The sequence below is a fragment of the Phalacrocorax aristotelis genome, chromosome 2, assembly GCF_949628215.1.
Source record: "Phalacrocorax aristotelis chromosome 2, bGulAri2.1, whole genome shotgun sequence".
Classification (NCBI taxonomy): domain Eukaryota; kingdom Metazoa; phylum Chordata; class Aves; order Suliformes; family Phalacrocoracidae; genus Phalacrocorax; species Phalacrocorax aristotelis.
Genome location: NC_134277.1, coordinates 139,778,059 through 139,805,181, shown reverse-complemented (window position 1 = coordinate 139,805,181; position 27,123 = coordinate 139,778,059).

Genomic DNA, 27,123 nt, shown 5'->3' with positions numbered 1-27,123 from the left:
CAATCCCAAAGAGCCAACAGGCTTATGACAGACTTAAGCCAAAATGTGTGTAGCCAGGTGGATGATGAGGGAGTTTAAGCTTGTGTATGAAGTCAGATTCACATGAAACTACAGATATACTAATTGTCCCACAGTGTTGTGCCTAGTGCGTTAGTAGCGGAAAAGCAGAGACAGTTCTGTTACTATTGTAAACAGAAAGTTTTGTTCTTCTTTAACAAAAAGCCCTCTATCATCTTTCATTGCCTTAGCCTTCATTTTTGGGATTACATTGTAAGAAAAGGAATAGAAAAAAATACTGGACAAATAACTGGAAAATAATATAGTAATCTATCAATTAAAAAAATACTTATCATAAAACCTGTGCACTTAATATGTTTTCATTTGAGCTCTTTGGTGTAACTACCTTTTTCCTTTATCAGCCCCTCTGACTAACTCTGTTTCTAAGACCTCCTGCCCAGCATTTGTGGTCTTCAGAAATCTGTGGGTACCAAGAGACTCTTAGCTTTATATTGGATCAGAAAAATGAAAGAAGGACTTGTTTAATGTGCTCTTTTGCCTCTTGTTGACCTTTTCTCAAGATCTGACACCTGAAAGAGGTGCAGCTATCTCTGAACGCTGTTGAAGGCAGCTGTTGAGCTGGGGGAAAGAAAAAGAAAAGGACTAGATGGCAGAGTTAAAAGAAGAAAGAAAACCCCAATGTGTTATGCTTTGCTTCTGCTGTGGAAGCCCTTGTATTTCAAGTTTAATTGCACACAGCAGCATAAAGCACCTTTTCATCTCTTCTCTTCCTGTTTACCTTTCCCAGTTCTCTTTATTTACATACTACTGTTGTGCTTTGTCAGGCCCGAGTGTCTTTAAAGGCAAGCACCACTAAATGCATGAGAAGTTTCGTTAAGCTCACTAATGAGTTCAGAACTGAGCCTTGGATAGGTGAGACTAAGTCTCATATGTGTAAAAAGCAGCAACACTGGATATGAAGAACACAAAAAATCTTTACCAGCCAAACATTGTTCTGAGAATTACATGAGCTGCTTTTCCCAAATTATTTATGTCACCAAGGTTTTCTCTTGAATCTGTATTTTGCCCATGTACTAGCAGGACAAAGTTACCATTCTATAAGGTGATTGTAAAGAATCTGTGATTACTAAAGCTCTTGCCTTTTTGTCTTGTCCAGAGAGAAAGGAGTGCTACAATAATTAGAGCATTTACATAGTTCTGATAGATACTTTGCAGTGATCATAATAAGTATTTTTAAGAATTAAGTAATGGTTGTCCCAATTAGAATTTGTGTTATGCCACAGGACCATAGTATAAAGAATAGCAAATTTATTCGCCAAATAAATAGCATATTTATTATTTGCTTTGGTCTGTGTGATAGAGTAGAAGAGGGCTGGGAAAAAATTCATTGATGTCTCTGCCTTTTCTCCAAGAGTTCCAGTCAAAATCTGCCATCCCCCTAAGAAGCGGTCATGTCCTACGGGTCTAGAGGTCAGATGCTTGGCATTTACCTGAAGATATTCTCTGGTTCCTAGTGCCATCTCTAGGCTGGAAGTTATTTCACATTGTGCTCTGGAATTGAGTCCCTTGTTGTGGGAGAAGGAGTTAATTGAAAAGGGATTTAATTAAATCCTAAAGGGATTTGTTATAAGTGACAACTCTCTTCAGGATCTAGCCCCTGTTCTATATAAAATATCAGTGATTTGGCCTCGTAAACATCATGGCTCTGTAAACAAAAGGTAGTAAGAAAGCCGTGTGTGTTGAAGCAGAGTATTGAGTTTAATATTGTTATTGTTGCTTCAGGGTCCTACAGGAAGCTTTGAGGTGATCAAGTGGAAGATATCTCAGTGTTCATCTCTTCTGTAGATTTCAGAGCAGTTTCTGTAACAGTCTTTCAGTTTTGGGGACATCTCACACTTTTTTAGGACATGGCCGTAAGAGCAGGAATCCTTCAAACCCTAAAAGAAGAGAGGACATTTGCATTTTAATGGCCATTGTGGGCCCAATGACATCAGCAAGGTCCTGTATATATGACTTCTGCTTAGAAATATGAAATATAATGACACTTTTTTTATAGTCATAGATTTTAGATCAAAAGAGGTGCTAACATTTTCCTCTGGGATATTTAGCTCTTTTTTTTCCCCATTCTTAGCTTGTATTTTTTTTAGTTTCAGAGAGACAATCTGATGACAGATAGACAACAACTTTGTTCATTTCAACTTATATTTTTACAAAAAAATTAATTGGCTCATTAATCAATATTAATTGTTCATTAGACCCCCAAGGAAATTGAACCATTCAGCCGATTGATCACTCACTGAATCTTTTAGCGGCCTTGTAATAGTGCATTACTGCATTACATTATTAATTGCTCTATGTTGTTCTCCTGCCCTTTATTACTGATATCCAAAAAGCCATCAACATATTTAGAAATTCCCACGTGTACACAGAGGAGTTGAAAAAAATACAGCCAACACTGTCCTTGCTCCAGACCTGCTAGAGGTGCTCGCCTGGCCAGAGTTTCAGCAGATGTTATAAATAATGCCTGGTCCATTTTTCATTTCTGGAAAATGAACAGATTCTTTGTTCTTTTTACAAAAATGAAAAATGGACCAGGTATTATTTCTTAACAAAGTACTTGGCCAAAGAGCATGTAGTTCTATATCAGAAATAAAAGCAATTTCATTCTGCCTTAGCATGTGTTTGGCAAGTAAATATAGGGTCGTATAAAGGTCAGAAGCTTGCAAAAAAATTTGTGATTTGCTTTTCATTTAGGGAAAAAAAAAGTGGAAGGTGGAAGGGGAGTGAGAGCAGTGTTGTTATAGACAAATAAACTGTCACTCATACACTGTGGAATCACCTTCAGTTTAATAGATGTTGACAGAAAAATAAAATTGAAACTGCTTTTTTAATGAGAAATAAATAACCTCATTGTTGCATATGTATGTCATATTTAACCTGCACTGCGTAGTCATTTTTACATTTTCAGCCCTTAGCTAACCCTGTGTCTGTTCATAGATTTGTGTGGGTCTCCGCTACTGCTCCACTACTGTACCCCAAATGAGACAGGGGCATACTATACCTCTTGTTATCTCAGCTTTCCAAGAGCAGTGGAGGCACAAGTCACGCACGTGCCCTTGTGGTGGTCAAGGCTAATTGCCTACTGGGCTGCACCAGCAGGAGTGCATCACTACTCACAGGGACATAGGATAATTCAGGATGGGAGTAGGAACTTGACTGTGAGGCCAGACAAGTTTACTCAGAGGTTTATCTAGTCTGGGCTTGTAAACCTCCAAGGATGGAGGCTGCATGGGATCCCTCTGCTCAGCCCTTCTGAGGGCTGGACTAGAGCCCAATATCCAGGACACAGTGCCCTATATTACCCCCTATCTGTAACAAAAGTGACAGCAACAAACTGGTGAGAGGTCAGTGGAGTGTCACTAAGATGGTGAAGGGCCTGAGGCTGTGACCTGTGGGGCAGCTGGTGTGGGCTAGCCAGGAGAAGAAAGGCCTTGGAGGATGTGAAATCACAGTTGTCCACTACTTAGAGAAGTTTTAGGGAAGATGAACCCAGACAACTCTCTGAGGTGCACAGGAAAATGATAGAGGCAGTGGACCCAGGTTGCTACAAGGGAAATTCCAGTTAGAAACCAAGAAAAAATTATTTACCATTAGAGCAGGAGGTCATGAAATGTCCATTGTGGAGACTTTCAAACCGCAGGTGGACATGCTGCTGAGCAACCTCATCTAGCTGAGATTAGCCTTGCTTTGAGCAGGAGGGGTTGGATTAGAGACTTGCAGAGGTCCCTTCCTACCTGAATTATTGTACAATTTTATAATTCAGATGTTTAATTGAAAGAATAGGAAATGCAAAGCAGAATTGGTAGTTGAACCAAAATTATTTCATCCCACAAACATTGCTTTCTTCTAAAATAGATGCTTGGTAGTCAATTCCCATCATATTTGACAAACATAGGAAAAAATCTGTGTTTTTTATGGATATACTGTAAAGATTTCTTTTTCTGGTTTTGAAAAATTAAATGGTAGATAAAATAACTGTGATGTTTATGTTTTTTGAATTCAGATGATATTTCAGTTCCTAGAAGTCCCAAATCAGGTAGTTTAACAGGAACAAAACTCCTAACAACCCCTTTGGCTGTCACGACCTAAGACAACACAATTAAAAAAATTCTCATGCCTGAACGTTACTTTAACAAATGACTGGAATTTTAAAAAATAATAATGCATTTTTTTAAATAGTTTATTTAATTAGTCCTTTGAACAGTTAGTCACACAAGTCACTCGCATGAATGAGAAACTACCTTAAATAAAACGGTTACCCCAAACCTCAGAATGACTCAGCTTTGTGTTGATGATACAACAATCACTCCTACTGAGGTCTTGTTCTATGCTGTGTCCAATCTTCCAGGCCCCCTTGGGAAATTATTTCCTTTAAACAACATTTAGACAGGTCAAGCTATTTATTTGAAGAAAAGACCGTGGGAAGATACCAGATCTTTGGGACAGATAAAATGAAGAAACGTCTCTTCTCATAGAACTTTTAGGCCAGAGGACACATTCTTGTTTGCTTTCCCAAACTGTTTGAAATGTAATGAAATAAATTATTCATGTATTTGTGACAATTATTACACTGAAAACTTCCAGGAAGCCTGTCAAACTACAAAGACCACAGAAACTGCTCTTACCTTCTCATGGTATGCCCTTGCCTGGCAGAAATAGGACATGCCTAAGGGCTTGCTATGGTGAAGGTTTTAAGACAACTTTTAAGAACAGGACTGATTAAACATTTTAAACAAACTACGTGTGGGTATGCAAACAATGCACAATGCTTATCAGTTGGTACTGATAAACTCAGTATCAATGTGGCTGAACAGTGATGTTTTGGTCCTGCTCTGCCTCTGGTCTGCTGAGTGACACTGTATTTTTATTTTTTATGAGTTCCCCTTCCATGTTGCAACCTTTCCCTGCATGAACAGGAGGAGATCACTGCTCATGACCTGCCTACAGTCTGAAGCTTGCTCCCTGCTCACCATAGCAGGAACCAACAAAGGCAACAAGGGCAGAGCAGGTCAGAGCAAGAAGCCAAGACAATCATAAATCTCATACCACATATAGTCTCATGCCTGCCCCACATGCTCTGCATCTGTCACTTGCAGGACTGTTTCTTGTAAAAAAAGGAACTCAATACTTTAAGCAGTTATTCTATATTTTCTTGCTAACGAAGAAGTAGTGAGCTTGAACATTGCTATGCTACCACCATAGCATTATTTAAAAGGACAATGACAAGGTAAAAATAACATATTAAAATATGTACAATTTTCTGTGATGCAACAGCTCCAATTGCTATAAATAAAGGGATTTTTGAAGCCCAATTATCTCTCACTATGAACGGTGATTTATTTCTCTTCTATTTCTCTCATCAAGGACAAATAAAACAGATGGGTCAGTGTCACTCATGGATTATCTGCAGGAGGGTGGCACAAGGCTTTCCACCCATGGTGGCACAACACTGCAATAGTTAGGCTCCAAACACAGTAGGAATATGTTTAAATCTAGACCAGAAGTATTTTAATTGGAAGTAAACATAAACATTTTAGAAACACTTATTAGTGACCTTATCCCTGGTAAATGCATATCTTCTTACAAAACTAAAACCACAACCTGACAGCATCTCTCGATGCATGGGGATGAGGATTTACATAAAATTTGAACAAGTCAGAGCTATAGGTGACAAAAGCTACATTATTGCATTCCATTAAACCAGACCTCAGCACGATAATTAACACTAACAGATAATTATACTTGTTTAGATAAGAAAAACCATTTTATTGGCTAAATTGTGTTGCCCTAGCAGCCTGGCACACTGCAGCTCCTTTCATCTCTCTGGTAGTCTCATAAACTTTAACCCCCGATTCTCTGATGCTTAAGTGCTCGTCTCCAGCCTAACCAGTCTAACACTTCATGTTTCAAAGTGGCTGATACAGTCTAGCTTCAGATGTCCACTTTCTCACTGTCAGTCAGTAATGAGTAAGATTATCGATGACTTAGAAATTACGAAATCTAGCTTTATAAAATTACCTGTCACCTCTACATATACTGTCTGAAGTTACACAATTCAAAGAATTATGCAGATTGAAACCAGTGAACAGCCTCAAATCCTTTATAACGTAGTCAAATGCACTTCTCATTTAAAGCAATGTCACATACAATCTGTCAGTGTGTATCTGATACAGTGCATCTTCCGCACAGAAAAGTGCCCAGTGCCCTTCTATGTATGCATGTGCTGTAGTACTTATGAAAGAAGTATTAGACATACAGATATTCTTTATATGAGGACCACATATGTGAGAATGTTTATACATGGTCATATTCATCCCTGGCTTTGCATATATTTGCTTTATACACAGAATGGATATTCTATTAATATCGTTCCTAATTCTCAGCACTATTGATCACCTCACCTGCATACCTTAACCCTTTAATTTTTTTTTTTTCCAAAAGCAGAAGTGAGACAAAAAGATGTGGAGATGAAATCTCTCCTCACAATGACTTTGCTCTCTTTCACTGTTCATTGTATTCAGGCTGCTTATTGTTCACAAGTCAACTGATTTCCTAAGGCTAGAAGTAAACAGAAGAAGGGGTGTCAGACATTTCCAGTCTCTTTTACTCAGAAAGTTACTGTCACTGGCATTTTTTCAGTGAACAGATAAAACTTACATAAGAACACTAAGAGGTTTTTGACTAAGTAGAGAAATATGGGAGTTCTTCAGACATGCTTTAAAACTTCAGCAGAATTCATAAAACCCCTAAGTACATGTAGGAGTAAACAAATACATCAGTAATACTGCCTTGAGAGAAATGGAGCCCTGTGGAGCAAGGACCTCAGTTCTTCTGATGTATTTGATGACAAATCCAGACCTAACAACTAGAAGAAGAGTTTCGTGACACTTTATGTAGGACTTCATAACCTAAATGTGGGCATCTAGCGCCATTTCAGATTCTCTAAGGCATCCAAGCCATTGCATATGATTGGTTGATATAGCACAAAATCTGTACTGTCCTGTAATAGCAGATAGAGGCCATTCATTACTCACCCTGAGGCAATTCCCTTCTGTGTATTTTGAGTTTCGTTCCTTACATGCTTTACTTCTGTAGTTGTTCCTCCAAATATTTGTAACCAAGGTCTAACTGTTTCTGTTTTAACAGGACATAGGTTGTTGCATTTATTTTAGGCTCATCAAATGTTTAATGCTTTTCCACACAACAGGGATGAGCCATGTGACTTCCCCTTTTTCTAATGAACCCAAGTACATGTAAGTTGCAGACCAGCCCCAAGGCCTTCTCTAACCCAGCACAGCAGTAAAGATTTGAAAGGTCAAGTGCATTTTCAAAGAAGGTATCAAGATCCTTCTAGGGCTCATATCTTCATGTACTGGGTAAACAGGGAGGCTGCTGCATCTGATGCTTTTCTGGTAGAGGGCAGACTGTGTAAGGCAGGAATAAATCCTGCAGTGTCACAGAGGTCTCTGGTGAGTAGGGTCTCCAGATTAGGCACTACCATTCTTCTTTCTGTGTGGTTTTAAGTGATCAGTGGGAGGAAGCCACAGAAAGATGGATAGTAAGAAGTCTGAGCTTTTCCTAGTGACCTCCAATGTAGCACTACGCAGCTGCAATGGCTAAGAAAAGATCTCTTGTAAGTAGTTTCAAAACAGCTTTTTGTATTCACTTGGCTTCTGATTGACCACCTCTATCATGCACCGATTTATACCTTTTTACAGTTTCTATATACTATTTCCAGCAGTGAACGTTTAATTACGACAAACATAAAGTGTAAAGAAATTTCAATGGGGAGCAGTTTGGGATACTCCTCTGTATTCAGTCCTACTGCTTTTTCCTCTGTTCCTTAACTGCTTTTTGAAATAACAGTGAGATACTCCCAAAAGATGGGTGACAAGCCAGCAAAGCCATAGCATTTTCACACTAGCTCCTCAGTTTGGAAGTACAAGAAATGAGACTTAATCATCCTGCGTAGGGTGGTTGCCCTCAGTCTCATAAAGCATTTGAAGACCTCTCCAATGCCTCCCATCAGCTTTAAGTTGAGGTTGAGTTAGCCAGAGGAGAGGGCTAAAATTTCTCAGGTAGCTCTAAAACTCTTAACCAGCAGTTCCTAGCATTATATATTGTCCTCTAGCCTTATGAAGGATAGTTTGTATGCACATATAAATATATATACAGTGTAATAATTTATATACTATAATAATACATAACAGAATAGAACAGAGAAATGAGAATAGAGAATGTATTATATATATGATGCATAATACATAATATAAAATACATAATGTGTTATATAAAATTATATATCATTCTAAAGAACAACATTTTACAAGTTACTTCATAATGCTATATTTTATGTATGTGATATATTACAGTCCTATATACCATATATTTTGTATATTATCTATATAATATAGCAATTTATATATTTTATGCATATAACATCTATACATTGCATAACTATACCCAATCTTACATTCTTAAAACTAAACACACATACATAACATACATAAACATATGTATAAACATTACACTTATTTATGTTTACCAGTCTTGTATTACAAAAGCTTTATGCCTTGTGCCAATGACTGCATTCCAAATAGCACAGTACTTTCTCACATGAAACTGGAAAAAAAGACAGGAGAACTGATAAGTATTAACAACTTCCTTCTACCAACCTAAAACAAATCAGTTACTTATCGAGAAAGACTCAGAATATGTCCACAATGTACTATGAACTCAGAAATTCTGAATTTCTGAGCTGAACACATATCCCCTTAATGGTGCTGGACCGTCTCTACCAATGTATTGTATCTCTGTCTTTTTCCTGAGAAGCAAAAAAATAGATGGTGTGAGGTGTGAGTGCAGCTTATAACTTTTATTTAGGTTCTGCCAGTAGCATGGCAACAAAACCAGATAAGGTTCATACCATGCTCTGAGCTCTGCACTTGCTATCAAGTTCACAACTGTTTATATTCCTGGGTTGCTATGCAAAAATACTCCAGCAATTTTAACCTGCTTCTTTAAAACTTAATCCAGAATAAACATTTAAGTAAAACAGTTTACCATTCCTCTGTTATATGATGCTCTTTTAATTTTATTTTCCTAATAGTCAACATAATTTTTCAAATATGGTGATTTAGAGGGATTTTTTGTTTGTTTTATTTGATTAGAAATAGTTCAAACACATTTAAAAACACTCTTGATTTTGCTAGCACTGACTACATCCCCAACATAATGGTATCTTTTTTGCTATTTTACAGGGTATACAGGAATATATAATATACATTATAATGTACACTATGCTTATTTCATATTATATGCAATGGTTTTGACACTAACAGAGTTAGTAGCTGTGATATGTTGCTAAATAATGTTAGTACAGAAAGACAGAATGTTTATTTAATAAAGAAGCTAAACCCAAGGAAGCCAGACTGTAAAAAGCAGCAGGTCAGTCTCATAAACAACTCTAATTGTAATTGTTCTCAGAGAAGGGAAATAATACATTTATAACTAAGGCGTATGATATCAGGCAAGATCCATGGCATTGTGAAGGGACAGATGAGAAAGAGCCTTATGTAGGAAGGAAGTAAGAACTGTAAGATGAATTGTGTATAACTGAACTTGAGGAAGTGGTTTGGGATTTTGGGAGGTCACTGAATTCTCTGCTGTACACAATTTGTAAAGATAAGATAGACAATATGCCTACCTATAAACTTGTTAATTTGCCAATGATATGCAATTTCTGCCAACTTAAACTTGGGGCACATTACATGGAAAATTATTTAAAAAACCAAACGACTAAGTATGATTGGGAACTCCCCGAACACTCAAAAATAAAGTTATGTTAATAAATGAAAGTCATTACTAATTTTTCTAAGTATGCACAGGAGTCATTTACAGAAAGATGATCCTGTATGGTAGGTAGATAGACAACACTTTGAAATAATATCATCAGTACCCAATTGTTGGTTACTCAGCGTGGAGTGCAAGCCACCAATGCTGGGAGGCAGCTGAACAAATCGACAATTTGCACCTCCCTTGTCTGAGAGATTTCACAGAGGTTCACAGAGACTGCCTGCCTGATTATGCCTCACAACTGTGGTTTAGAGTAAAATCCATGATACCCATTTCCACAAGTGGAGTTGCTGTGTTCAGACAGAATTAGTCCATAGTTTGGGTAAGATATACCATATCTCGTAATGAAGCCGCCCAGTGTCTAGTTCCATTAGAGTCACGTACAATAATCAGGTTTAAACTGCAGATCCTCAGGCACATTCTCACTTTGCAAATAAGCAGTCCTTTGAATTCAACCTGTTGACTGAGCCTTAGAATAAGATAAGGCACTTATACAAATATTATTTCAGAGAATCAAGCAATGACCAATAAAGTTAGCCAAGTTGTTTACAGCTGTGATATAATATTTTTGAAAGTTTTGGCATTTGCCATAATCAGTGGTGGGAATATAGAAAGAAGGACTCTCTGTTTGCATCAGTTTATACCACTACTGCTGCACTAGTTTATGTGCCGATCAATTCAATATTTAACATGTTTTTCCTAGAGTCAAACCTTTTAGACATTGAAATACTTTTTTTTAAGAAGAGAGACTAGTACTTTCCCATCATTTCTCTTTCTTTTAGGGAAAATCAAGGATGGAAAAGGTGGATGAGTGTGTTTGTGAAATAAAACCATTTCTTTACCTACATTCTAAATGAAGATGACCTCTGCTAGAAAACAGAACCCTGAGGAAGAAGCATAAAGCAGAAGAGCTGGCTATATATTGACCTCTTTTGGAAATTAAGGCCTGAAACATTGACTGTTCTGCAATTAGAAGGTGTGATGTGCAACAGACCTTGAAGCCCATTGTTTTCAAAGCTTGGTAGCTGTCAGAGGGGCTATTATCGTGATGTATGTTTTGAAGCAAGTACTGCTTCTGACTGTCTTTGTACAAAAAAGAATTTCTGTGTTTGTTGATAATTATATTTAAGGGTCAGAGGAAAGGTTATTCTTGGATCATTTAACACATATTTTCACAAAATTAGTAATTTTTAATAACCCAGGGAAAGAATAATATTAATGTATATGACTAAAGGAAGTAACATTTTAAACAAGGTGGAGGTTAACACATTGATAGTAGAGGTCAGTAGCATTTTTCTGCAGTAATCGTTCTGCAAAGCATAGTCTATCTAATATAGTTAAGGTCTTTCTTGTTTTTTGGCATGATCTGACTGATACATATCATATTGCTTCAAAAGTAATTTCTCTTATGGATAATCAGAGGCAATAGGCACAAACTGAAATACTGGAGGATCCCTCTGAACATCAGGAAACACTTTTTCACTGTGGTGGTGACTAAGCACTGCCACAGGCTGTCCGGGGAGTTTGCATAGTCTCCAGCCTTGGAGGTATTCAAAAGTCATCTGGATACGTTCCTGGGCAACTGGCTGTAGGTGGCCCTTCTTGAGCAGGGGAGTTGGCCCAGATGACCTCCAGAGGTGCTGCCAACCTCAGCCATCCTGTGATTCTGCGAAAATACATGTGCCACCAAATTTATGTGCAAATCTAATGTTAATATCTTTCATCTTCTGCAAATCAACAGTGACTGTGAATTTGTTAATACTAGGTATTAGGAACTTAAGATGACTCTAAGATTCATCTTAGAATTTGTAATATAGTTTGACACAACTTCACTTTTCATTTAGAGAACTGTAACCTTAGAATAACTTCTGGATCTGATTAGCTCCATTCTCTGAAATGCTGAAGTAAAAGATGAAATTGCATCAGATGAGAAAGATTACATTTTAGATAGTAGTTGCTGAACTAATATCTGAGCATCATGGGTTTTTTTCTAAGATGTACCAGCACTACCGCTGTCACACTTTGCAAGCCATTCCAATCCTCAGATGTATGCCAATTGTGGCATTTTTTTTTTAATCAATAAGTTTTGGAAATTGTAGTCAAACTGAATTCTGTTGTTTGCCCCAGCTGCTGGTTCAGCATTTTTAACATGTTTATGATTAAGCTTTGTTAAAGACTAGCAGACCTATTCTCTTCCAAACTCTTTTCTCATTTTTATGGGAGTAAATATTATACAGCAACTGCAGTTACTGTTACTGCAGTTTGGCCAGTTTTACTGCAGCAGTATTAACATCTGATTTGAAGTCCACTTTGGGTTTTTTTCACATAAGATCAAGAGGTTCTAGATAAATAGCAATGTAGGAATGTATTTATATCCTGACCACTACTATTTTGGGGTCCCTTCCAATGAGAAAAAGTGATCTACTCTAATCTGGTAACAGATGTACACTGGTGAGAACCATGTCTTAAATTGGAGCATATGCACAGCTATGATATAACATAGCTTTTCTAAACACTTACTGATCTAGGATCTTCTGCTTAGTCAACTATTTTGACAAATGTCTTTACTGAAAATATATAATTCATTAAATAAAAAATGCTCAAACGAAAACTTCCCCTCCTTTCTCCAAAAAGGTAAAGCTGTGAAAGAGAAGAAAAAAAAATCGGGTCAGTCCTGCGTGCATTCTTTCTGTGGGACAAATCACACTGGAGACTTGGGCTTCAATCTGATCTACCTGTAATGGCTGCCTTTTTATTACTGTATTTCATGGGAATAACACCTCATATCTGTTACAATTTAAGGATTAAATAAAGTAGTATTTGTTATTCTTTCGGCATGCTGAAGTGCTGCAAAGGGAAGACATTTCATAGAAATGGTGTGTCAATTATAATATTATTATAATATTATTATTATGTTATTATTATAATGTAATTCCAATGTTAGAAACAAGGACAAGAGTTGTGAAGGACAGGTAACTCAGTTATGAAATATGGCCACCGGTTTGGCATATATGTGTTGGACAACTGAGATGGGTTCTTGATGTATTGGTTAGTTTGATTCAATAACAGAGCTGCTAAGGAAATGAAAGGAAGGTAACCCAGTGGTACCTCTAAGTAAACAGGAAAGAGTTCGTTAAGAGATAATGGCCTGACCCGCCTGCTGAGAAACTGCCATTTTCAAATATTGACTAAATTATAATAATTATCTAGCTAAGGATGGGAATCAGGGGATCACTCATGAACATGCTAAACAAAGAAGAGAAATGTATCTTTCAGGGAGCTCTTTGCAGAAAAGCAGCTGACAGAGTCTACATCTTTACTGCCCAAGAGAGCAGGACAGGGGCACAGCCCATGATCCACTTACTGTTATCACACTCTAATCTCCACTTGTGCCAGCCAGTGCCAGGCCACAAAAGGGCACATCTTGAGGAGAACATGCCACAGGTGAACTCACCATGAGGCAGTTTGGATGCAACTACCAGTTTTGGAGGAGAAGAGAATTTAATTGTACTGACACAAGTACCATGACATTTGGGTTGAGGGTTAGGGATGTCTAGTTGACTGGTGCAGGTACAACCATGCAGATTCTTCTGAAGAGTTTGAAGAAGCCTTCATTAGAGGTAATATAACCTTTGACCAGCCATCTGTGCCTTTAGGTTGCCTGCATATTGAAACCTTATTTTGAGAAGGATTGTAATAGACTAATTCCTTGACAAGACCTAAAAGAGAGGCTTTTTCTGCACCACTCCCATCACCACTGCTGTTCCAGTTTGTTCTGGCAATCTCTGTGTATTTTCTCCAAAGTAAGTATAACCCACTCAGCTTGTTTCAGATAATGCATACCTGGATTGCGGGTGAAAAGATGATGAAAAGATGGAAAGAAGGTTTATAAATAGTATGGGCAGAATGTTGGGAAGTCATTCAGAAGGTTAATCAGGCAGTAACCCAGCTCCTGGTGCTCTTATACAAAGCTATAAAACCAGGCATTTTTCTGAAAACTTATTTATCTTCTCTACCATTTCACAAGGGTCACTTGTCCTGAAGCAAGTACTCAATTTATACTCATTGTTTTTAATATTTTGTTTTGTTTTTTATACTGTGTTTTCACAGAAGCTGTTATAACATAGATAATGGAAGAAAAATATAACAAGAACTCCTACATTTTTTCTCAAACTATTGAAGCTAAGACTGTATTTCATTCTTATGAAATACCTGCCCATGTCAGAAGTCAAATTATGGTTAGTCTAGAGCACCTGCATGTGGATTAGGTATTTTTCAAGTGTTCAGACCCCTGTATATTAGTTTTTTTGTAAGACATTCCAGAGATAAAGTGCTTTTGAGTTTGAAAATATTCATGAGGATGTTTGTTCGGCAAGGAAGCCTACTGAAGCTCAAGAAATGTACATACATACACATAAATCTAGAGGGATACTAATTAAAAGCAAAGGGATCTGACAATAAAAATATGTTGAAACAAAAAATAAACTTTGGCATTAGCCAATTTTGTTCCTTTACCTTCCTTTACATCATTTATAGTATACTCAGATTTCAGTTCAGATGTTGATCAATGTCAGATGTTATTTCAAGTCTAAAACATGACAGGCAATGAAGTAAAAATATCCTGGGAAAAGATATTCCAGAACTTTAAATGAAAAGTCATATCATGATTACATTATCAAATATAATTTCTACCGTCCTCTACATTTTCTTTATGAGGAGGAGCTTTCTTTAGTGAGCTTTGTTGGAGCAGAGAAATAAATTTTTCATTGAAGTAATTTCCTGGTATTAGGATAAATAATTTTCTGAGAAAACTAAAGAGAAGAGCTTGAGCAAATAAACCAACCTGCCAATCTGAAAGAAAAGTACAAAAGATATATATAAGAGCAATCATCTATATATTGGTATATCGCTTTTCATTACCGGACATTTACGTAAGGACAATGTACTCCTCATACATCCTTACATAATGCAAATAGATGTACATGTCCCACAGAATTTACATGCTAGTTTTGATGAACTCTGCATTTCATCCCTTGAAATTTTTCCCACCAAGACAGCCATTGGGGTTAATGGCTTTTTCAGGGGAATTTTAATTCATTATGGCCACTGAGGTCAAGGTTACACTATTATCTAAACATTTAAAGATTACAGACCACTGTTGTGTTGTGCTTTAGTTTCTCTTTCTTTGCACTCAGAAATTGTGTTGTAAGATGTCCAGAGTGCTCCAATAATTTCTGACTTAGAAAACAAACTCTGTAATTTAAATGTCTCATCAATTAAAGTTTCTCTCTTTCCTTGAAGTAAGTCAACATGTGCATTTCAACATGCAGAGTAAATTCCCAGGTAAATATTCATCCCAGCATTATTCATGGGTGGGATTAATATATAACAACTGGCATGCAGTAAACTTGTAACTGTAGTTATTGTATGTTGTATATGAATCTGGAATGTTGTCTATTTGAAAGTGTCACGTTAGAAATATTAACAAAATAAGTATGACTGATGTACATGCTTAATAGAGTGCTTAGTGAACGTGATATTGATTATGATGATTGCAAATACCATGTCATGTTTGAAATTGCAGTGGAAACATATTGTAACGACACCAACATCAATAAGTTCCTGGGGAGCTTCCTTAGTGATCACAAGCAACAACATGTGGATAGAACAGTTCACTTCAACTTAGAAGTGTAGAAAATAATGAAACTCAGTAAAAGAACAGGTAATTCCTTCTCCTGTGTTGAAAACACAGGGCTAATTCGTGGCAGGGAAACACTTTCCCTAAGACTGGGAGTTTGTTTTTCTTATGTTTCCTTGAGACTTATTTTTACATATACACACAAATAAGAGACAAATAATTAAGCAGGAAACAGTAGAGAGAAAAACGCAAAGAAAGACTGATCCTTCATAGCATATCAATGATCTGATCTATATCAGGGAACTAATGGGTTGTGGTAAACTCAAGTTCATGCTCATAAACCAATGGAAGTATGATGCATAACTGTTATCTTGAATAATATCTGATATGGATCAGGTTCTTATACTTTCAATATAAATGTCCTGAATCTTGAAACTACTAGCTAAGATCTTTTCTAAATCAGAGAATCTCTGCTGGACTTTCCTATAGATTCTTAGAAATTCTGTTTTTCATTAATTGGTGTTTTCACATGCAAACAAACTTTCAATAGCACTTAGAAAGATACCTAGTGATTGTAATATGGATTTTTTAAATGATAGTCATACCAGGAGAAAAATGGGTGTGGGTGGGGAATAATTTATTTACACTTAGTGCAAATTTTATTTCTGTAGAATATGTGTAAATCTGAGGGGCATTTTTAGTAATCTAGACACCAATATATGATAAAACATAGTGACAAACACTGAAAACAGATTTCTGGCACAGTTTCTACATATAATTCATTGTTCTTTGTTTTCCAACTCTTGCAGTATAGTAGAATTTGTATTAAAAGAAAAAAAAATCAGTGAACCGAAGTGTTTTGGCTTTCTGGCATTATATCTGTTTTCATTATGTATTAGTCATATACTAACACAGTGCTAGAGAGAAGGACTTTCTGAAGGGTGGGAAAAGATGACTATACATAGTCTACAGGGAAGAAGGGGCCTATATTCCTTCAACATGTTTAACGAATTAGAGCATGAAAAAATGATTGGCCTCCATCTATTCCTTTCCCCTGTTGAAATGGATATTTCTTTCAATACATAACTAAAAATAATGGGACAACAATATTCCCTCTTATATCTATCATGGGTGGTCAAGTAGTACAGACCTACTTTCAGAATGGGCTGAAGTCAAGTCATATTAGGTAATTTACCACTGATTTGGAAAGGGAGCCAGCAGACAAGTATCTGGATAGTCCTCCTGTGCCGGCTTTCTTTCTAGGAAGTTATTATTTCCAGCTACACTGGACTTCACCGTGGACCCAGACTGTGACAGTCACAGTGGGAATAGATACTGAATCAAGGAGCAGACAGTGTGAAGAATACTTCAGTACACTTGGATGTAATTTCCCACAAGCTTTAGAGTGTATTCAGAAATCCCTGGATTGTTTCATTGATGCCTTACCAGATTTTTTTTCACTCTCAAGCAAACTGTCCTGATTGCCAATGTAGTAACATTAAGAATTAGAAAACCATTCATCTCTAATTTTAGCTTTAAGACCAGGAAACTGATATAGAAATGATTCCTTTCAAAACACAGAAAATGATTTCTCCCACTCTTTTATTAATTTTCTTGTTGCCAGAATGGTCCATATATTATTTTCCTTAAAATGTATTTGAAGTTAACATTTTGCTAACAGTCCTGCCAGGAAGCTTATTTTCTAGAATACTGAAAAAAAGTAAAAAATAATAATAAGAAGAAACATGAATATGCCTGAAGCAGAAATCTTATTTTGTTGGAGCAATTGATTAATTCAGTTGGTTTTAGGCATATGCATTGATTTGGCCCATGTCCTACATTATGGGTGCTTAATGTGTGGTAGCAAGCCATATTTTTGTATATATTTACATAAGCTTTGCATCCATTTTTACTATATAAAAAACCCTGAGGAAACAGTTAAGCAAGTCCAGAGTCTTTTCATTTTAGATAATAATTCAGTATAAAGAATTAAAGCAAATTCAGTTTTCCACATCATTCTGTACATCTGCATGTGGCAGTCAACAATCACAGCATGCTAAAGCAATAACAAGAATGGATTTCCTGGAAACCCAACTGCTGTTAAGTATGCAGCCATCTCCAGTACTATTTATTTGTTTTAAACTAATACCTAGTTTCTCAATTCAGATTAGGATCCCACTAAAACAGTAACAGCAATAAAATAATCTTTGACTTTAAACTTAGAAAGAGATCCATTTTATTTTTAGATAGTGGACTGCTCTTTTTTTTTTTTCCCCTGTACTTTTTTTCCCTGAAAATACCTGGAAGAAAATGAACTTCCTTTTATATCTCAATTATTAGAAGGCTCGTACAGAATCATTTCTCTCAGCTGGTTGGAGGGATTCGGATCTGTAATACTTCCCCAAACTGCCATCTATGAATTATGCTGTACTATTTCCTATAAATAATTCCTATTTTTGTTTTTCTTGTCAGCCTTTTTTTTTTTAGGAAAGCTCAACATTTGCTGTTCAAACTCTCCCAAGTCATATACTTGCAAAGGTTTGCTTTATGTAATGAATCCACAGTGCACTGAAATTTTGAATATCCTGAGCTTTTCATTAGGAATACTGTTTTCTAGGAAGAATGAAGGACTACAGCTTGTTTTTGGGGTTGAGAATAGTCTCTGATATTTCCATGCATATCTAATGCACATTTGCTAGTGTGCAAAAATATCCTTGCTCATACATAAGGCTCTGAGGAATAGGCATCTACATTTATGTGTTGCATCTGTAAATACTCATTTAACTACGGAACTGATGGCCTTTACAGCTTAAAACCTATGCTTCTGAATGCCATCAAGCCTCATTACGCTTTGTACTCATTTGAGCCTTGTACATCAAACTGAAGAACTGCTGACATAATCAGCTACCATAGGACTAAGACTATGAAGGAATATGAGAAGTGGACATGAACATACAGATAAAGAAGTAAAGGAAATTAAATAAATAGTAAAGAAGGAAGAGGCTAAAAAAAATTCATCTGATTATAACTCAGGAGTCATATTCATTGAAAAAACTGTGTTTTGGACTTAGAGGTAATGCAGACCTTGGTGAAGTTACTGCACAATCCATATCTTGTCCTTGTGACCCTTCTTTTGCTAGCAGAATATGAAGCTGTTAATTAAATAGCCAGAGACTGTACAGCGTAAGTTGATTTACAACATTAGGAGGTACATGAATTCCTTACTTTGCCCAGCTCAGCCAATTTCAAAGTGGTTTCCTTTAATCTTCATTTACTGGAATTTCACTCTAGCTCTTGCTAATATTTATGGCAAGCTGCCTACTGCAGTGATGGGTTGCTGCACCTTTTGAAAGATGTAATATGGACTTGGCATTCTTGATTTCTAGAGCAGAGATGTCAGCTCAGGGAATTTAGACAATAAACGTGGCCATTAAATGAATAGCTGCCCTATATTAAAATATATATGTGATTTTATTTAGAAATTAGATAGCGTATTAGTATTTTATTCACCATTCAACAATAGTTTATGTAAACTATTAATATTTTATCTTCTATTAATATTTTATTTTTAAAATGATGGCTGTAAAATGATAGAACACCCACATGCACCAGCAAAAACAGTACAGATCATTCTTTTGTTTTCAGCCTATTAGGTGTTTATTGAAACAATTTTCTTAAAACTTTTAAAGGCTTTTCTATTGTCACAGACTACTTAGAACTATGCATCTCTGAGGTCCATGCTTAGTTTTTCAGTGAAGTCATTATCTGCTGCATCGGGCATATTTTAACAGAGTATTTCCCCCTTAAAATAATTTTTAAAAAGCTGTCTTACTATTTGCCAGTGATGTTGAAGTAAATATATCTACTTCTATAAAAATATTTGTGTGTTGGAAAATTTAATTAATTACATTAAGTTTCATATTTGAATTGTTTGAGTGACTCAACAGAGGTACTCTGAGTCAGCGTATTTAGGAGAATCAGCTTTACATAATTAGTCAAAAGCTTCTGTACTTGGAAGCCAAAGAGATGCTTCCTTTCCTGATTAAAGTGTCTGATAAATCCTCCGCTGAATTCCTGTATTACATTCACATAGAATTCTTTTTCCAACTAATTTCCAACTAGTAGTGTATGACTACCTATTCATTATAAACATTCAAGACTATTTAAAAGTACATGAAGCAATACATTTCAACATTCCTTTGTTTCTTAAAAAGCTGCAATGGACAGAATCTGTCTCTCTGTATGTTTTGGTTTATAACCACAGCAAGGTCGTTTAGTTACTTTAATGTTTATTGCACCTGTATTTAATACTGAAACTGGCTCTGAATGGCCAAGCAACACAATAGTTTGTGAAGGTTAATCTTGAAAACTGATAGAAATTGCTACAGTGATTTTTAACATCAAAGCTTAGATTAAAGAAACAACAGTCCCAGTTCATTACCTATAATTGTGCATTCGTTCCATTTCTCCCATATTTATTGTGATGAGACACAGAAATAAAGAAGAAAAGAAAGCTTAATGGATTGGGATGGAGGAAAGGAGCTACTGTATTTCAGACTAGACTAAATTCAGTGAGCTGATGCAGTGCCACATTGCTGTGTTATATAACTGACCAAGGTCACCTCACCAATAGCAGTTTACAAATGGAAATGTTAATGGGCATGCACATTTATAAAAGAAACTAGATTGTCAGTAGCCTACACTGAATGTGGAGTGATACCTGCTGTGCAGACACCTAAAATATAGATGCTTCATATGTGTTTAAACAGGTAGCATAGTTAAGCTATTAATTCAACATTTTGAAAAAAATATTTAGAATCATTTATCATTTAGGCAGCATTTTCAAAAAGTTCAAACTGATGTGTACTATTAACATTAGAATTCAGTATGGAGAGCACCAATCTTGCACTGATCATGCAAGCTTCATAACTGAAAGCAACATAGACATGCAAATACAATGAAATAGCACCGGCATGGATCCACAGTGTCCTCGGTATGTCACTTAGAAGCCTCGAGTTTCCTGTGCACAGGGATTCACAGGGCCATGTTAATCAATCAGCTACTTTAGGCTTTCTGTCCTGTGCTACATGCAAAATGGGACTTGGGCCCTTAAGCTTCAAAATTAATGCAACTGCACAGAGGCCAGTGAGATTGTGGAGTGGTGGAGACATGGGTTATTGTCAGGAAACATGATTATTTCGGTGGGGAACAATACCTAATGCCATGGTCCTTTTGGATTCTTTCAGCTGTGCATCTGTGCTTCTCTAAATCATCTGGGCGTTTCTGGGTGTTGGTGGAAAATTGCCAGAATTTCTAAAACTATATCAGTATTGGTAAAATCCAAACCAAATTGAAATAAAAAATTCACAATGTGTCAGTGTATTTAACCCATTTGCAGAGAAATCCAAGCTCTTTCCTAAGCCACCACATCAGAAATAAACTGGTTGTTAGTTTCACAAAATAATCCCCTCATCTTTTATTCAAAGGTTGTTTATAGGCTTAAGATGTTAGGGTTAACATAATTTCCTATGAGGATGGTAAGACTTTAGAGCTCAGTCTTTCATGATCAGATTTGACAAAAAGCTGTTTGTAACTGTGGCCAGATTGTCAAAAGAGCTGGTGTCTCAGCCTCAACCAAAGGACAATGTGTTATTTAAAAAATGATGACTGTGGATACCCTGTTAGTATCAGATTTAAAAATATTTATAATTCTATTATAACAGGTTTATTTTAAACTGAATATTATAAGACCATATGAGCCATCTGATAAAGGAGCTAGGAAAGCTGGAGGTTGACCTCACTGGTCTGAGCTGACCTTGATGTTTGCTAGTTTCTTCGGGTTGCCTGCTTCCTTCCTTTCTTTTCTTCCTTCCTTTTCTTCCGTCCATTTTTTCCTTCTTTCCTTCCATATTGTGGGAATCAGCAAGAAGACAGAATATTTGTGAGTGATCTGTTTGCTTATCTTTGTCAACTATAGTCTTTGGCTGGAAGGTCATAAGTGGTGAGTGGAGGGTGACTGTAAAGTAATCCGTGTTACAGAACAGGAATTCTTCAGTCCAACAGCTATGTTAAAAAGAAAAATTTCCATTTTACAAAAAAAAAAAAAGCTGTATATGAGATATTAAAAATCAAAATAATGATTATTGTAGCTGGATAGCAAAGCAAATTTCTAGTATTGTAATAAGATTTCATCAGAACAGGAATGAATTATTTTGCTGAAGCATGGGAAGCTGGGAAAAAAGGGATACTTGCCAAACATAAGCATCAGTGATACAGAAAGTCACTTTCAAAACAGACATTTTAATGTTGAAACTCTCTGCTAAATTTAAAGGTACTGTGTTGGAATAACACATTGGAAAAAAACCTTGTAAGATATTTTAGGTATGGCATTGAAAAGAATTCATAGTATGCAGCAAATCACTCAAAATCACCAGGAAATATTAATATCTGATGCTTCATTATATTTACTTTAGAATGAATGGAAATAGAAACATTGCCATGTTAACTGTTTTCAAAGAGTTATAATTCCATGCAGAATTTTCTGATTTTTTAATCATTATGCATTCATATTTGATATTGTTTTCATAGTAAATCTGGACAACTTCTAGTTCCACCATCATGTTGAATGTATGAATGGATAATAAAAGCTGACAACTGAAAATAGTGGAAAATAAGTTTCAAAGAAGTGTGTGATACATCTTCCAAATAATTAAAAATATTTTTCTAAAAATTTTAAAATAAATGATAAAATGTAAAATAAAATGTAAAAATATGTACAAAAAATAGATTGAAAGGAAAGTACATCAATTCTGAGTAGTCCAAAGGATGTGTCTGTTGTCCCTATTCTCCTTTCACATAGTTCTTTGCTGGCAAACTATAAGCAAAGTCTAAAAAGCTTACTCCTACAAGAAGTCCCAGATTTCTATGATAAAAGTAACTTAGACATCACTTAAAAAAATCAGTCCTATAAATTGTTCATTCCAATGAGTATAATATTTTGCTATATGCCTATTGCATATATACTAATTTTTGATGAGCAACAACTAATCATTTTAGACTCTCATGATGTGGCTTTGTTCTGGCAAAGATATTACATAAAGCATTCACAATGAAAGCATTTTGTTTTTCCATTAATAAGCTTTTTTAAATTATTTTTTCAAACCTTCATTCTGTGAGGTACTGACTACACTCAGCTGTCACATAAGGGTCTGATCCTAAGTCTACTGCAGGCAATTAAAAGACTCTCGATTTCTTTGAATCAGTCTTTTGATACAGTCCTGAACCAGTAGGAATTGACTGATCTCAGTGTTATGGGTTCATACCCATAGGATATCTTCAGTGACTTGGATTATTTTCTTATGCTAAAAAAGAAGGCTCATATTAGTAGAGTGTTAAATGGAGGGGAGCATGACAGAAAACGTACTCTGGCTTTAACTTCTAATATTAAAAAAAATGTAATCTACCTTTACAATACACCTTGAGTGTGATCATAACAATAAAAACTTACTAACATTTATATGAATATTAAAGCAATTAATTATATTCCTAGTTGCTGGAATATCAGAAAATGGATCTTCCTTATAAAGTTTGGCATATAATGGGAGACACACACAAATTAGACTTCTGAACTTGATTTTATAAAAATACAAATTTAGTGAAAATTTCTTCATTAAGGTCTTGGTTCTATTTATATAAAAAGTGAATTGTTTATAATGTTTATGTAGGAAAAGATCTGGTTTAGGGGTCTAAGAAATAAAAGCTTTTGCTCAACTGTGCCCTGTAAATAAACAAATCTGTCACAGTGGGTGATCCAATCAGGTTCTCAGAACAAAGTATATCACTGAGGACACAACAGCATTATTTTAATTTCAGAACTTTACGGTCATTAATTTTGAATTGTCTATTGAATTTAACTGGGGGAATTATTTTGCCTTATTTTGACTTTGGGAAAGTGTCAGTGAATCAAATATTAAACTTCAGCAGAACAGCTCTAGTTTTCTGGTGGGGATCACTGGTACCCCTGTGTCTCATTTCATTTTCATCAAGTCTAGACTCCAAGACTACAGAAAGATTCTGTTTCCCTTTTTCCTCAGATTTGATGACTGGCGTTATCTCTTTTCCTAAAGCACTCTAAGCTCACGTTAGACACATCTGCTATTGCCTATTTGTGGCAATAGTAGTATTACACTTTCAGTGGAAATGGACAGTATTGCAGTGAATACATACTCCCAGCTTTCAGGCAGATATGCAAAGGTAAGGCTGGTCTGCAACAGATTCACTACATTTCTTAAAATGTATGTGTCCTATGCTTTAGCTGATTGCTTGTTTTCAGATAAGTTGACTGTGCTTTTTAGTTGCAGTATGAAAGCTAAATCGACTGTACCTAAATGGAATATCAAACAGAATATTTTACCAATGTCAATAAACATGCTCTTTTCTTACCGTTAATCTAGTTTTGGTGTGTCATAAGTACAGCACCTTGGACTGCACATGCAAACTTTGAGGTACTGTATTATCAGATGCTAGTCTGAAATATATGAGCCTCAGGGAACGGAGTCCTGTCCTACTCACAGTAAAGACTGCATGTAAGAAATAATACAGTTGCCTTCAATACTGCACAAAGCTAAAGAGTATACTATATATTCTGGGATAGAGAAAAAACTATTAGATTTCCGTACTTAATTTCCTTTGGGATTCTTTTCAGAGGGGGACTCTTGGTTTGTGGCAAGCCAAAAGGGCATGCTAGCATGGTATGATTATGTTATGAGACAGACTGAAAAAAAGTTCTGCAGAGTAATTACAGCCGGAACATACGAGGTAGCAAAACAAAGTGGGCTTTATTAATCAAAAAATAGAGATTGCTGAAGACCTTTCTGTGTCCTCGCAGAAAAGTTTGTTACCCAGCTGTCTCTAACCACAATTTTGCTTTGGCTTTTTTCAGGTTAACTACTCTAGCAAAGAGTCATTTTCATTTTCTTCTAGGGAGCAAGAAGAAAGCAAGACAGTTAATTAGGCAAATCACCCTTCTTTTGATGCAGCAGCAAGCCTAGAAGCCAATTAAAAAGGCATCATATGACTATTGTTTGGCAGAGAGTGGGTGCTGAAAGAGGAGCCTGGGGTGGACAGCCCACACTTTCTCTCCAACAGGTCAATCTGATAGAACAAACCACCCTCCTCTGAAGACAGCAAAAAGCATGATAGTGTTCAGAATGGTGAAGTGCCTGCTGTTCTATTGCCCTGAATGTAGAATAGCTGGTGGCTCACTTTTCAAGGGACCAAGTTTTCTACTAAGGGGAAAGTTTCATGTAAGTCACCCAAGAAAGCACATTGTGCAGATCACCTCTGCAAGAGGAGATCACCTAATACGGAAAGAAGTTAATGGAAGGACTATTACACGGTGGCATTTAATAACCATACTCTGAAAAATAAATATATATAATAGCATGAGTGAAGACCTAACAGGTCATATATACCTGTGTCTCTGATGGGACATCTCTGAGATAAAAGCAGTGAATAACTTAGAAGATGGCATTCATGATCATTATATAAGTGAACCTGAAGTATTCCTGCAGAAACAGGAAGCTCAGAGAAGTTTAGGACTGAAATTATGCATCCCACCCTGAAGTCCCTAGTGATAATATTTAACATTGGAAGTATCACTGAAGGCCTGATTTTATTTCTTAAATAAAATCCTATAAAGCCATGTGAAATCCAAACTACTAAGTGCTAAGAAAACGCTGATGAGGGGGTGTGTGTTAAACTAAGTATACTTGGATTAGTAGGTCAAAAACTGATTTCTGAATCTGCATATCTAAATGAAGTTAACATATATTTAGAGTTAAATACCCATCAACAGAGATAGCCCAGATCAGAGATTCCTTTTTTTAACTTCTGGACTAGGTTTCATGTTGTTTTCTGACTTTCATCCAAACTCTATAGTTGAATGTTTATTTACCCAGTATGTCTGAGAACTGGATTTTCACACTTTCTATATGAAGTGGCACCTACAACTGACAATTCCTATATCATACACCAGATACACCAGACGATACACTAGAAGGCTGTGCTGCCATCCAACAAGACCTGGACAGGCTGGGTCAAGGAGAACATCATGAAATTCAGCAAAAACAAGTGTAAAGTCCTGCCCCTAGGGGAACAACCCCATGCACCAGTACAGGTTGGGGGTTGACTTGGAAAGCAGCTCTGCTGAGAAGAAGCTGGGAGTGCTGGTGGACAGCAAGTTGATCCTGAGCCAGCACCATGCCCTTGTGGCCAAGAAGGCCAACGGTATCCAAGGGTGCATTAAAATGAGTGTGGCCAGCAGATCAAGGGAGGTTATCCTTCCCCTTTACTGTGCCCTAGTGAGGCCACATCTGGAGTACTCTGTCCAGTTCTGGGCTCTCCAGTTCAAGGAAGACAGGGAACTACCGGAGAGAGTCCAGCAGAGAGATACAAAGATGATGAGCAGACTGGAGCATCTCTTTTATGAGGAAAGGCTGAGATTCCTGGGTTTGTTCAGCCTGCAGAAGGGAAGACTGCGGGGGGATCTTATCAATGCTTATAAATATCTAAAGGGCAAGTGTCAAGAGGATGAGGCCAAGGTGGTGCCCAATGACAGGACAAGGGGCAATGGCACAAGTTGGAACACAGGAAGTTCCACCTAAACCCGAAAAGACACTTCTTTACTTCGAGGGTGACCAAGCACTGGAACAGGATGCCCAGAGAGGTTGTGGAGTCTTCTTCCCTGGAGACATTCAAAACCCGTCTGGAGGTGATCCTGCGCACCCTGCTCTAGGTGTCCCTGCTCAAGCAGGGGGGCTGAACAAGTTGTTGAAAGAAACAGCCACCAAAAGAAAAACATAAAATAGAAACCAGAATTGACTGTGCAGGAATCAAAATGAAAGGCAAAATATGATTGGAAGGCACTTCAGAAAACAAAGTAGCAAATATTACAAGCCATAAAGAATATTCACAAAGAATTTGGCATCACATTTTGCATATCACAGAATCATAGAATCACAAAACTGTAGAGGTTCTTTCAACAATTACAGTTCAATGGTTTCAATGGTTTAATATAAATATGAAGTATCTTTGCCTCTGATCCTCAAATCTAATTCTAATTCAAGATGTGGTTGAAAATGAAAGCTATAATACCCCAAGTGTAAAGCAGATAAGGAAATATGAACACTGAAGTAATTTAGGTTAAACAATCTTTATATAAGCACTTTGCTGTGGCTTGAGTTGTGCCATTGTGCATATCCTTTGTGATGCTCTAAGGATCGTGCTGTGAGACCATAATGAATTTACCCAATAACTAAAATATTACATACCAAAGAAAAGGCATAAGAAGACTTTAAAAAGAGTACTTTTTAAACCATTATGAGAAACAGCAGTGCTGTCAATGCATTAAAGGTCTTGCAGTAGAGGTAAATTATTCTGAAGTACTGCATGTATGTCTGTGCCAACTTCATTTACAAAGTATGCCTGACGAAAGGAAGAAGATCATTAGATTTCTGCTCCATGGTCCATAGAATTTCTGCAGTGTTTCCTGA